Source organism: Meleagris gallopavo, chromosome 6, assembly GCF_000146605.3.
Source record: "Meleagris gallopavo isolate NT-WF06-2002-E0010 breed Aviagen turkey brand Nicholas breeding stock chromosome 6, Turkey_5.1, whole genome shotgun sequence".
NCBI classification, from domain to species: domain Eukaryota; kingdom Metazoa; phylum Chordata; class Aves; order Galliformes; family Phasianidae; genus Meleagris; species Meleagris gallopavo.
The window spans coordinates 22,043,516-22,057,939 of record NC_015016.2 but is presented as its reverse complement, the minus strand read 5'-3'; the positions used below and the strand labels follow the sequence as shown (position 1 = coordinate 22,057,939).

At 37.1% G+C, this 14,424-nt stretch overlaps 1 long non-coding RNA gene across 1 annotated transcript; it reads right to left on the bottom strand.

Moving 5' to 3' along the window:
- Positions 1-4,504: 4,504 nt before the first annotated feature.
- LOC116216743 lies at positions 4,505-12,480 on the bottom strand. Its single transcript, XR_004160110.1, has 2 exons — positions 10,694-12,480; positions 4,505-9,149 (listed from the first exon to the last, which is right to left on the bottom strand). It is a non-coding gene; the product is annotated as an uncharacterized LOC116216743 (long non-coding RNA).
- Positions 12,481-14,424: the final 1,944 nt, after the last annotated feature.

Here is a 14,424-nt window from a genome sequence, read left to right as displayed (position 1 = left end):
GGCTGGGCCAGGGAGGCCATGGAGCGGGCTGCCACCGGCCGCCGCAGCGCGGCCTCCGCTGTTGCCATGGAAGCGGAGCGGCAACGCCTCCCGGCGCCCAGGGTAAGGCCCAGCCGGGCGGCCCTGCGCCTATCAAAACATGTGATAGAGATACAGACGTATCAAAAGTCTCTGGCTGCAGGGGTGGCTGATATTAACCTCTGTTTTCATTAACAAGTAATTTTTAACTCCTGTGGCAACAAAGAAATATTTGAGTTTTGCAGGAGGCTTATTAAAAGCTGTGGTAACTGTTCAAATCTCCTGATGGCTTTTGTAAGAAAAGAAATGAAAGATAAGAAAAAAAACAAGAAAGAAACCTTAATGACTCCAACTACAACCAAAGCACTTCTTGCTCTCTCTCTTCCCAGGCTGCATGCTACACCACACATATAATACCTGTCCTCTTCAGAAATATGTAATATACACTGTGTTTACTCCTCACGTATGTTATACAGCTCACCGTGAGCTTGCCTCACGGTGAAAATACTAAGCACAGTAGGTGAGAACTGGCTGGCAGACCAAGCTCAAATGGTTACAGGAAACTCAGTGACATCAGGCTGGTGGCTGCTCACTAGTGGGGTTCCGTAGACCTCCATTTTTGGGTCAGTTCTCTTTAATGTTTTCATACTTGGATGAAGAACTTAGAGGAATGCTAAGTAAGTTTGTGGGTGACACTAATTGTCACCAGTGTTTATAAATATCTTGTTGCTGTTTATAAATATTTGAAGTGCAGGAGTCAAGTAGATGAAGCTAAACTTTTTGCAGTTCAGCAACAGAACATGGGGCAATGGGTAAAAACTGCAACACAGAAGTTCCACACAAACACAAGGAAAAACTTTACTGCCAGAGTGACAGAGCACTGGAGCAGGCTGTCCAGAGAGGTTGTGGAGTCTCTTCTCTGGAGATATTCAAGACCCACCTGGATGCCTATCTGTGTGACCTAATGTAGGGCACCTGCTTCAGCAGGGGGTTGGATTTGATTATTTCTAGAGGTCCCTTTCAATCCCTACAGCTCTGGGATTCAATGATTCTGTGAAAATGGGAGCTGTTGTTGACTCCTTTGAGAGTAGGAGAGGTCTTGCAAAGAGATACTGGCAAACCAGAGAGCTGCACAATCAACAACTGCATGAAGTCTAACAAGAGCAAGTGTCCAATTGTGCTGCTGGGATGGGGCAACTCTGAATGTATAAACAGACTGAGGGATAAGAGTGTGGAGAGCAGCCCCACAGAAAGGGATCTGGGGGAGTTCTGGGGGAAAACATGAGGCAGCAGTGTGCCCTGGCAGCCAGAAGGTCCAGCTGTACCATGGGGTGCAGCAGGCCCAGCACTGCAAGTGGGTGAGGGCGGGGGTGGTCCCATTGCTCTGCAGAGTCTCACCTCTAGCACTGGGTGCAATTTGCCTGCTACAATATAAGGACATGAAACTGTTCCGAAGTGTCCAAAGGTGGGCTACAAAGATGCTGAAAGTTCTAGAGGGCAAGATACAACAGGAGCAGCTCATGTCCCAGAGTTTGCTCAGCGCAGAGCAGATGAGCTGAGTGGAGGCCTCACAGCAGCTGCAGCTACTCACAGGAGACAGAGGAGGCAGCGCTGAGCAACAGGGCCCGAAGTAAAGGCACGGATCTGTGTCAGGGGAGGGGGTGGGGGTCAGGGAAAGGGTCTGCACCAGAGGGTGGTGGGCAGTGGAATGGGCTGCCCAGGGCAGTGGTTACAGCCCCAAGCCATCAGAGTTCAAGAAGCATCGGGACACAGGGTTTGGATTTTGAGTAATGCTGTGTGGAGCCAGGAGATGGACTCAGTGATTCTTGTGGGTCCTCTTCTAACCAGCTATATTTTATGATTCTGTAAATACCTCATGTACCCATCCACACTCTACATTCTGTAACAGTTTATCCTGAATACAACTTCAAAATGACAGCATAGAAGGATAATTAAATTTGGAAAACGCAGTGACCACTTTGACATCCCAAATCTCACAAGCTGCATTCATAGCAACACAGGTGATACATGGTGACAGGCTCTGTAGTACACAGCAGTGCATTCACCTAAAATGACAACACAGTAACCAGTCCTGGAGCTACTGGTTGATTCTTTTCCTCCATCCATTTATACATCTCTCTTTATCCATTTTAGCAGCCCCTCCCTGTTTTACTTAAAAATTTGCTATTTTGAATGATTCTCAGCTGAGGTCTTAATAGCTAGGCCTACAAGGGATGAAACCAGATTTACTTAATATTTGAAATTAATCGTAATGATAATGCCTACAGGTCTGCAATTATACATTTTTTTTTTGCATCATGCCCCTATACTTACTGGAGGTGTACATACTCAGCCAATTTTAAGGCTGATGAAAAAAAGCGCTAAAATTTACATTTATTGTGGCTTAAATAATTTTAAGCTCTGTTGCTTTGAATGACAAGCATAATGAGAATGTGACTAAATTGAGCAATGTAGTCTGTAAATTGTAAGCTTTGGTTATGTGCCATTTATTGGCAGAGTATTCCAAAGATCATACTGCAAACGTTCATTTGCTCACTGTGAAATCTCTCTCATAAATGGTGAAGAACTCTGATAGAAGCAACACTATGCAAGTTTGACTTACAGGGATTCTGCCGCCTTCTGCAAACTGGCAACTGTCCATTCTAAAAAGCCTGCAGTCAACTGTGAAAATATTTACTTAACAGTTTTCTACCTCAAACAACAGGCTTCCATTGTTTTTCATCACATCTACTGTTTCCCTTGGGAACAAATAATATTTGAGACATGAAGACCTTAGTACCTTATTCCTGAGAGTATTAATTCCCAATTGTTAACAACTAAACCTTACAAATGCTAGAAAAAATATACTTTAAAAGTAAACATTTATATTTGTTTTAATTGAAGACATTATTTTGTTGTGAAGTTTCAGCAATTTTGTTTGTTGAGGTAGACCTCAATTACATTTGAGTACACAGTCACATGATTTTATGTGTGGGATAGCTGTGCATTAGAAGATTAAAGTTTTGTACCTAGGTCTGCCATCAACCTCCTGCTGACTTTGAGTGAATTATTTTCACTCACAATCTTTATTTGCTCTTTTACAAATTAAGTTCTAAGTTTTTTAAATAATATATTTTGCAAAGGATAGACCTTTCCTCTTGCTGCATCAAAGGGTCTTCTGCCATAGCCAAGTGATGTCCTTTTCTTGGCTGCATAGAACCTGTAGGCTTTTTCAAAGCAATCTGTGCTGTGTATTGAATACAACACCAAGCTCATTACAGAAATGAAACTAAGAATCAGTTGGTTGAGTTCTTGTCTCTTTCAATCCTGTTTCTTGTTTTGAATAGTAGGATGGGGAAAAAGAAGGGCAACAAGGAAATGCAGTATTGTACTGCCAGACTTCCTGTGTTTGACATTCACAGAAGAAAAAACCAACAAAACAACAAGCAAAGTGGTTGGCAGTACTTAAATCTGTCAAGTCAACAAAATTTGAAGCATGTGAATTTACCTGCGTATCTATCATAATGGAGTGTTTAGGTCATTATGTGCTTTTAGGTCATTATGTGCTGTGCATTTGATGAGGCCCTCCATCTGAGGTGTTATTAACAGGAAATGAAGTAAGTCACAGTAGACAGAACTTACATTTTTTCAGTTTTACTTGGACAAAGGTATAATTCAGGGTTCTCAGCTGCTAATATAGTATCAACACTCAGAAAAAACAAGCACTGTGATGTACAAAAACAGCAAGATTTTAAAGCAGCTCAGAAACGACAGATCTCTAGGACCAAAAAGAGGTTTTTATGACAGGCAGGACACAAATAGATATAAAATATTTTAATTTTTAAATATATCTATATTCTGTTGCTTCTAGGGAATGGCTTTGAGAGTAAAGGAAAGCTATGCAACTTTGAAAATAACGCGAGCTGTGATGGCTTCACTGACTTGTGCATCTTGATTTCTCTGATTTCAGAACTGTTTATGCTGCTGACCTCTACTGAAGCAGGGTTTCACCTCATATGTATTATCTTCCTCTTTCCTCTTACATTAGCATAGGCCTCCTAGGGGAAAAAGGTGTATACTTTGAAAGTGAAGAACTGCAAAGTGGTTCACCTGTTTTCCTCATTTAAACAGTAATGCTTTCTCATGTGCACAGCCAAACATGAAGAACGTCTCCCCCTGCCAAATTTCTTGTGCCCAGCAGTCTCAATTTTGACACGTTTTTTGAACAAGTGGATTGAATAAATATTGATAGTACTGTAGTGTCTATATGTGCCCTGAAAAGGTGAAGAGTACACTACAATCAGATAAGGAAAAATGGTTCTGTAAATGTGTTGTAAAACAAACAAATTGCTCTTGAGAATTTTACTACGATTTTCCATTCAAGTTCTACCTCTTAGAAAACCTGTTAATCAGAGTACACATGTATTATAAAGGAAAGCAAACTGAGTTTTATTATGCATAAGCACAGAAGAGAAAGCCAAATACCTGACATTAATTTTTTTTATTGATTTTTGTGTAAATCAGAGTCTATGGAAAAATAGGTAAAAGCGTTTTGCTAACAGTTTATAATAGCCCTGTTCAGAGAGCACAGAAAAAACCTGACAAATAACTGCAGAGAGAATACCAGGAAAATATTGCATATGGGAGACAAACTATGTTCACTGCAAGACACTGCCAGCGAGGCATGAAAAGCAATATATAATAAAGATGACCATTCATGTCAGTTGTGTGTCACTTGTTAAACAGGTGGCAATCTAATTAATTCAAGCAGTATCATATAATGATACAATATCAGTACTGCAACTTTACTTATTTGTACAAAATACCACCAAATGAACATCCAAGAAATCCAAAACTTGTGAAATGTACTATCTGAAAGGAACTATGCATATGCATCTACTACCACTGCATAAATTCATTGCTACAGCTGAAAATACCACACTTAAATCTCAATCTAATCTTTATGCAGCTGATATATCTTACTTTGATTTTATAACATTCAGAGGAAAATCATTTCCTAACTATAGTCACATCTGTGAAGTCTATATTCACTTGGGAATTTTTTGCCTTATATTAATCAGTAATCTCCCTTAGTGCTAGTTGGGCAACATGTACAGCTAATTGTTTATAGACACAATACTTTATAGCCAATTAATGCCAAATAAAAATACAAATGTACTTTCTTTCTCATGTTGGCACATCACATTATGCACAAAGCTGGAACAAAATGCTAAAAATGGCACCAATTCACAACAACTGTTACCGCAAGCTACATATGTAAACAACTTGCAAAACTGAATTTCAAAATAATTAATCTCTAAGTAATTCAAGAACATGAGGACTTAGTTAACTTGTACATAGTTGCCACAGTAAATGGAATTGTAACATAAAATTAAAGACAAATATGGAATCTGCAATAGAACTGCATTTTTAACAACATCAAGAAATACCTTAACATCCATAGAAAACAAACATCTTGTTGCTAAATACAGAGGTTTCTATTTTCTAGCATAATATGTAAAGCTCTGCATCACATATTAAGCAACATTTTTGTTTTTATTTAACTCTAAGAGAAGTGAAGGTTATTTTCACATTTGGCAGGGCATCCCTACCAGCAGTAAATGATTTATATAATGTTACAGAGAAAATATTTTTATAGCAGCCTATTCCTCAAAATACATGTATATTCTCCTAAGTAACTGAAGAGTCTAGATGATTTGATTTGAGTAGATTTAGGCAACCGAAACTGAACTTTTAGCCTCAGGTGTCTTTCCAGTAACTCCTTACTCAAGTCCTCCCACAGAAACCAATGTAATTAATCATATGAATAGTTTCCTGATGTGACTGAACATATGCATGTGTAATAAACGCATGAGTGTCATTTTATTTTCAGATTTACAGCATCTTATTAATTGGTCCTTACAATAAAGAACACTACACAAGATTAAACAACAGGTCATCTTATTCCAAGCTAGAAATAAATACACGGCCTAACTGGAAACCGTATGTCATGTTATAGCACAAATACTTAACAAAATATCTTCACATATTTTGTCTAAAAATATTATCTATTTATTAATACTTCAGTATTTTAACCTTTCAAGTAAAATTAAACCACATTTTTGATTTTCAACACAAGTAGTTTGAAGAAAGGAACACCACATTACTACTCCCTCCAGACACTTCTGTCAGTTCAAAATTTAAGTTTTAACATTCCTAAAGAAGTCTAAAGATGAAATAACTCTGCATAGGATAGAGGGCAAATACATTTCTGTACACACTGTGAATGGCTGCATGATATATTACAACATATATTGACTTTGGCGTAAGGTTCAACTAGTAGAGTATCTTAGTTCTGCATCATTATCACTACTGCATCAGACAAGAATTAGATGTGAATGATAATTATATATCCTGCAGAAGTGTATAATTACTATAAAAATAACAGCAGCATATTTAATTTGGAAATTGTCAACAATAATGGTTTCTAGCCTAAATTTGTTCAAAGGAAGGAAATTCTACTTTCAGTTACACTTCAATTCTAGTGACTTTAATTAGGTTTCATGCACAGAACTGGGACAGAACATAGCACAGTATTTATCTCATTAAAATACGAAAAGTCTTGGAGAATTTTAATATCAATCATATATGCTGTTTTCTCTAGCATGAAATTAATAACAAAGAGTTGAAATAATTCTACATAAACAATGCCATGGGTTTGTGAAGATTAACTGCCTTTCAGACAACTCACAAGCAAATATTCCTGCAAACACCCGTGTATGTGAGTAATTAGAACCAAGAGAATAGTTGTATCAGTTGAACTTTTTGTGCTAATTCTGTAATTAAATTTATTCAAAGCAATGGAGCAAAACTGCCTAAGCTTTCTTCAGTTTGTCTGTAATAATGGAATAGAAAAAAAAACACACATTGGCTAGGAAATTCAGTTATAGGTTATCCCGCAAGCCTTCCAAAAATACACAGCTTTCTGTAACTAAAATTCATTTACACACAGGCAAAGTAATTTAGCAGTTGTAAATGACATTTGTTCTCTATTTTTATGAGAAAATTGGATTCCTATTAGCTTAGGCTCCTGTCTATATGCAATAACAACATTTTTTTTTGCTTAATATCTGGTTTGATAAAACAGTATTGGGCTCATGTATCACATTTGTCATTGAAATAGCTGCATACAGGAAATGGAACAGTAACATTACTACCTTGGTGAACACACTTGGAATTAGAATGATCCAGCTGTCTCTTGATTTGCAACAAATCCTGAACATACACAGACTTGATGTTTGAAGAATGCAAGTACTACAATCAAAATAAAATTGTAGTACATTTTTGTAGTTTGAAATGAAATTAAGAACAACTAACTAACTTTTCAGATTTAGCCTAGTGTAACTGGGAGTAGAATTTGATTCTAGATTCTATTTCCGTGGAGCTGTTGGTTTCATTGTAGAAGTACTGAGATTCAAAGAATTGATGATATTTAAGGATAAATTCAACTTCTGACAGGTATCATATTGATGACAAATGCTTGCAAAGAAATAGTAAGTGAAGATTCAGCTAAGAAACTTAGAGATCCAGTGCAAAAATAGCTAAGAAAAATATAATTTCATATATCCAAGGAAAATTCGGACCAATTCTCATTCATTAAAATAAAGATTTTGCTAATTAAGAGTAGACTGAAGGTACATAAATTGGGTTTAGCTATTTTGTTAGAGTAAAACCTGACAAAGTAATAGTAATAAATCATTCTGAATGTTCTTCTGAAGCCCACAGAAAACACAGATGTCAAGTCTTAGAGGTAAAATTTCATTTTTAAGTTTGAGAATAATCATTTTGTTTCTCAAAAATTCAGGCATATCCCAGAAACATCTGTTGTAAAAGTAAGACTATATATAAAAATAGAAGATAGTATCATTTTGTGTAAATACAGAGACTGTAGGATAAATTGGGACATTCATATGTAACTGAAACTCCAATGTAAAAACATACAGAACATGAGTAATGTGATGCTTCCTTGCTGTACCAACATGCTGGAAGTTTCACAGTGAAAGTGGATTTTTATTGTTGCAGATTTATCAGTATTTTTGTTTTAAAATATTTTCTGGTATTTCAAAATAATTATTCCATCAAAAAGTAGTTGCTTGCATATGTATCTGCAAGTCTACCTACTCATGCCTAATGCTTTGATTACTCATTATAATGACATACACAAATAAAGAGATGCTAAAGTTTAAAATTCCATGCGATTCTCTTCAAAAAAGTCCCAAAAGGTACAATATTGTCTGTTTACAAGATGCATACTTAAGCTATATCTGAAATTGGTTTTGCATATTTAAATATGGAATATTTGGAAAAACATAAAAATGTGCAACACATTACTAACTAGTTTCAGTTGCTTCAAAATCTGAATTAACTCTATTAGTCAATATTCTGAATTCAGTAACCCAGAAGCATGGTTTAAATGACAGATGTGGTAAAGTATGGTACTAAGACATAGCACTCTGACACACTCACTGAGTCAAAGAAATATCTCAAAAGCACTGTTATAAGGAAATATTGTTGTGATACAACTGTGCAAAAGAGCATTAAAAAAAAAAATCTGATTTCATGATTATCTGCCCTGTAATTCAAAACAAAGTATTTCTGTAGTTATCCAAAATAGTAATTTCCTACTTATAAATTTCTCATAAATCCATTGAGGGCTTGTATGTATGCCAAGCAAGTCCACACTGACTTTATACATATATTACATAAACTCCTGAAAATACAAGACAAAAAAAACACAAAGAAAAACTCAAACATTTGCAATAGTACTAACAAATTGTGATCTACCATTACATCACAGTTATTCTTTCTGGAGAGAAATGTGGAACGGACCCACTTGTTTCTTCTATTGCATGGCTTTTCTCCCATCCTCTTCTAATTCTCCTTAGTTTCCTACTTACGCATGGCAGAAGTAAAATGATCTTACCTAGAATTACAATGGAAGGCAGAACAAGGGCAAGAACAAAATTTGGCGGTGTGTAAAATCTGTAATATTCTTCTTCAAAAGCTCTTTTCCATCCATAAATCAGTACATGGAAAGTACTTATGAGCAGAGCAACGTATCCAAGTGTAGACTTTAATAAAAAAAAAAAAATAGAAATCAGGGAAAAAAAGATGAGAAAATAGTACTCAGTCCTTCATCAGATTAAGTCTAACCCACTGTTTTAATATTTCTTTTAGACATTGCATTAAAATGTCATACCTACATATTACTTTGAAGTACCATTATGTGGTTTTAAGTTCACATTCTGAAAACTACGGACATAATTAAACACTGATTTAAAGCACTAGTATCTATAGGCTACAGCCAAAACCAAAATGAAAATGTTTCTACAAGCTGTAAGTAATGTAAGCAAACCACAAAACATGAACTTAAGTAACAATCCCAGCAAAGTCACTGGAATAACCTCAGTTGGCTTTACAATTAATTTCTCAATTATGTTTTCTCAGCTGTAAGTGTAGATTGTAGCAAGAGTCATACTACTATGGAACAGAGCCATTTTGCTGAAACAGATCTGAGTTTATCAACTGAAACATTTATTGCTTCAAGAGGCATAGTTTGCTTCTTCCTAATGATGACCTTCATTGCAACAACTACACGCACTTGTATGAAGTTAGCATAAACCATTCCTTACCCTCCTCCGTCCACTCGTTAATGAGAAGGAGTACTGGGACTACAGGATTTGAGTAGAATGGCATAAAGTAACAATGCAGTTCATAAACAAGTAGTGCTAGATTTAATGTTAAGAAGAAGGTTCTCACAACACCCTACAAAGGATTTTATCATGCAATCTACAGCAAGCTGCAGAAGGTACCATACCCACAGTTGGACTTGATGATCCTACTAGGTCCCTCCCAACTTGGGAAATCCTGTGATTTTCTGATTTGATGTCCTTTTAAGGGGCAGGTATTAATACGGCTCTGCAGGCTTGAGTTAAAGGTATTAAGTTTGTCTTTCCCAAAACATTGGTAAAGGACTACTATGCTTTGACTTCTGAGGGCGGACAAGTGATGAAAAATTTTTCTTCTAAACTATTGTAATGACCAATTTGGTTGAGAAACATTTGTAGAAAGTTGCTAAAACAAAGAATGTATTAACTGGATAGTGGGCTTTGCTTCTCTCTTTACTGAAGTTAAAACAAAGACAATCTTTCTGTCCTAAAAAAAAAAAGTAGCCTAAGGGTCTGTAATAGTGAAAGAATAATTGAATCACAGAAATTTAGAATGGCTTGGGTTGGAAGGGATCTTTAAGATCATCCAGTCCCAACCCCCTGCTACAGGCAGGGACACCTCCCTCTAGATCAGGTTGCTTGAAGTCCCATCCAGCCTGGCCTTGAATGCTTCCAGGGCAGAGGTACTCACTCCCTGGGCAACCTGTTCCAGTATCTCACCACCCTCACAGTAAATAATTGCTTCTGAATATCTACTCTAAATCTACCCTCTTCCAGTTTAAAGCGATTTCCCCGTGCCCTGTTACTCCATGTCCTTATAGAAAGTCCCTCTCCAGCTTTCCACTTCAAGATTAACCAGTTTCTTAGGGACAAAAGAAGGTCTGAACTAATTAATAACACTTATAAGGATTAACTCCTATAAAAAGGAAAATACTACAGATCATTACCATGTTTTTTGGCTGCCTTTGCAAATTGAGTAAAAGCTCACTATAAGAGGTTGCTCTTGGCTGGTAGACACAGGATACTAAATCTTTAAGAGCAGAAGACATTTGAAAGCAGCAGAAAGAGATACTTTCCTTGACTGGAATCACATTGGTGATTAGTAGAAATACCAGTTGAAAATGCTGGAAGTGTTCTTCCCAGGCTCTAGGATGGTTGCTAGGAATTGCTTTGGTTCCTAAGGCTGGAATTTTTGGAACCACTGTCATTTGTGTTGTGAAATCAGGTGAGGTAAGATGGAAGCATCTCTAAATTTGGAATATCAAAGACAACCATGATTTCTGTGCAACAACATTCACTACTGGGGACTCTCTATGGTATTAGAAACACTGCAATAGAGGTCTGTACCACTGTACATAGGATGATGATATTCAGAGCTTGTTCTACTGCAGCAGGGTTAGAAAACTAACTGTGCTTGTGTATGTAAATAATTTGCTAAATCTAAACTCAGATTTTGCCAGTAGACATTAGGACTGAGTGCATTTTAGTGATAACACTCCCTAGAGGAGGTCATGCTCTTATTTTGATCAAACTGTACCTACTGAGATGAGCAAGCAATAGCGTGTTGTTCTTTGAGAAATGCTGAGGTGAGAAACTGACTAGGTGTGCTGACTGCCTGACTCTTCATCTGTGAGATACGAAATTAAGATTGAGCAATTATTTTGACAGATATCTCAGGAATCAGGTCTAAAGGTAAAGACATACTGATTTTCCCAGCTAAAAGAAAAGCAACGCTGAGATAATAGGCTGCAGTTTCAATGCTCATTTCGCTAGCTTAGAGAAATACAAACTTGCAAACTCCTTTTATTTTAGTGGGATTACTGAAAAGCCTCTTTTCTGATTGAATAAAGCAAGTGACTTTTTTGAAGTAACAGTAACTACCTGAAGACTAATTTATATCCTGAGATTACTGAAAAATTGAAGTACCACATAATGGTCATGAACTTTAAGGAAACTTTAGTATTTCAATTTCCTATGTACAATTAAAAATGGCAAATGATCATAAATAATTATCTATACTAATTCTCTTTAGCATGCAATACAGACCCAACTATAACAACCCTCCAGAGAGAACAACTTGCTCCCAATTTAGCAAATTATCTCTCAGTGTTTTGACAAAGTTCATAATTAAAATTTGAATTATTTTGCCTTTAATTACAGTGCAAATAACTACAGAAAACACAATACAAACAAAAAGGCCTTTGTAGGCATATAATTATGTATTCATTGTCTGGAAAAAAATCACACAAGCCTGAGATCTGGAAATCTGTGTAAGAAAAAATTAGATACAAATTCTGGGTAAGTGGCTGAAAGTCACGACCTTGTGACTGAATATGCAGTACTGTTATCTGCACACAGAACTCTGGATGGCAGGAATGTTTCAACAGTACAAAATGAGTATTTACTTCCTGCAAAGGGTCAAAATGGTGAGTGAGAATAAACAGTTCTGTCTGGAAAATGGTACTTGGACAAATCTTTTAGCAAAATTGTTGTGCTTTACTACATACAGAAAATCTCTTACAACTACAGCCAAAAAAGTATTCCTCAGCACTCCTTTTAAGATATCTGTAAATTATGAAATGCAACTCAATACCTGAACAGTAAAGCAGATACAAGCATAGGTAGGAATTAGTCAACAATTTAACTGCAGTGGTGTACAATCAATGAATACATGGATGTTATAATTAAGAAATATACAAGAAAGTTAAGCTAAACAAGTTATCACTCTAAAGAAGAATGGATGGAAAGCTTATCCCTGTCCTGGGCTTGCTGAGAAGACTCCAAGAGGAGTGATCTCCAAAAGAGATCTTTCCCCACTGATAGTCAGCTCTTAAATGGGATCTAGGAGAGGTGGAGCAAGGCTCCACCCCTTCTGGTAGCACAGGAGAATTGCCTTCACCTGTGTTCCTGTGGCTGTCTCATTGCTCACCTCAGGTGGTCAATCAGAGGTTCTGGCTGTGATTCAGCAGTTCCCATACAACATCTCATTTGCTTTTCTCTAGGCTTTATATTCTCTTTCCAGTCAGAAAATTCAGTTAGGCATATTCCTGACCCGTGTCCTTGAATCCCTTACCCTTGAATCAGTCGTGGTTAAACTCTGCATGGCCAGATCTGCTAGCCTGACCTAGCTGTGTCATTAGTGATCTCATGAATAGGCCTTGGGAAATTTCGCTTGTTTTTCTGTCATTGGATATATGCAGGTAGCTTGTTCCCCAGACTGAAAAGTGAGTAAGTCAGAGAGATGTCTGTGTCATGGTGGTCTGCGGCCTTCAGAGTTTTGTGTTCATTCCTGACCAGAATAGAATACCACAATAAAAACCAGCATAATCTTTTAATCAAGTCCAGCTTTTGTGGACTCGCTGTCCTTATGCCAGTCTCAAGCCAGCTATCTCCATCTCCTAATATTTTATATAGTTCTCCAATTTTCTTTATATACTTATTCTCTGTATTTCATTGACCATTCACTTCGGAAGCACAAGGTGGTTTTGTGGTTCAATAATTTGAGGCAGCTGAAGCTGGAAAAATATTCAGATCCATCTTTATCTATGTATTCACAGATCCAATTTCATTATTACATAAAGAAGTGGAAGAATGGGAAAGCAGTGATGACAAATGTTAGCCAACAAGTCAGAGTGCTGTGCTTGATGATACAAAAAAATATTTCTTGTCTCCATAAATGTAACTTCGATAAGTTCCTATAGCTGGATGGAAATATACACAATATGTATTATTCTTATGAGAAGGATGTACTTGTTTCCTTATGTCTGTAGCAGCCAGGAATAAAAAGGTTTTGGAAGGTCCTTATTCCTAATTAATATATATACTGAATGGGCATAGGAGAAACATGCTTTGTTTCTGAATAGGAAGGGAACTGTTAAGGTATTTACTTTTGTTTTTTTCACATAGTGATATAATGCTCAAAACTCAGTCAGGCTGTAATGTGATGCAGAGCTGGCAGATTGTCTGCTGAATGTTGTGGCAAAGGAGCTCAGAGACATTTAGTATTGAATCCAGTGGTCAGCCTTGGAAAATGTTACTCTTCACTGTCTGAAAGTTCCATTTTTTCCTCCATCTGAAGTTGAAGGTCATAGATGATGCAGTATTATGTCTGGACCTCACAACAGTACTTTCTGATTGAAACATGTGCCATGTAAGGTTACTCCATCCTTAACCTGAAATGCACCCTGGATGAGAAATGGGTATGTAGATACTTCCCTCTTCAAAGGCTTTCAATTCAAGTAGTCTTCTACTTGAATCAACTGGCCTAAATTAAACTCTTGCTTTTAGACTAGTAAGTCTTAATTCTCTTTGTGAATATATACTTGCTTTCATACAAAGCTGTTCAAATGTAAGAGTTTCTGTGTGCTGACAGAATTATTGATCTTTGTAGATGACACAATTATTTCACCCTCTTGTCTTTCACATAACCATTACTGGGTTCCCCCCAAAAAGGAATTGAGATATGGTTTTGAAAACTGTTGTGAGATTCATCATGACTAACTAAGAAACATTATAGAATCATAGAATGGGACCACAATGATCATCTAATTCCAACTCCCCTGCTATGAGCAGGGTTGCCAGCCACCAGACCAGGCTGCCTAGAGCCACATCCAGCCTGGCCTTGAATGCCTCCAGGGATGGGGCATCCACAACCTCCTTGGGCAACCTGTTCCAGTGC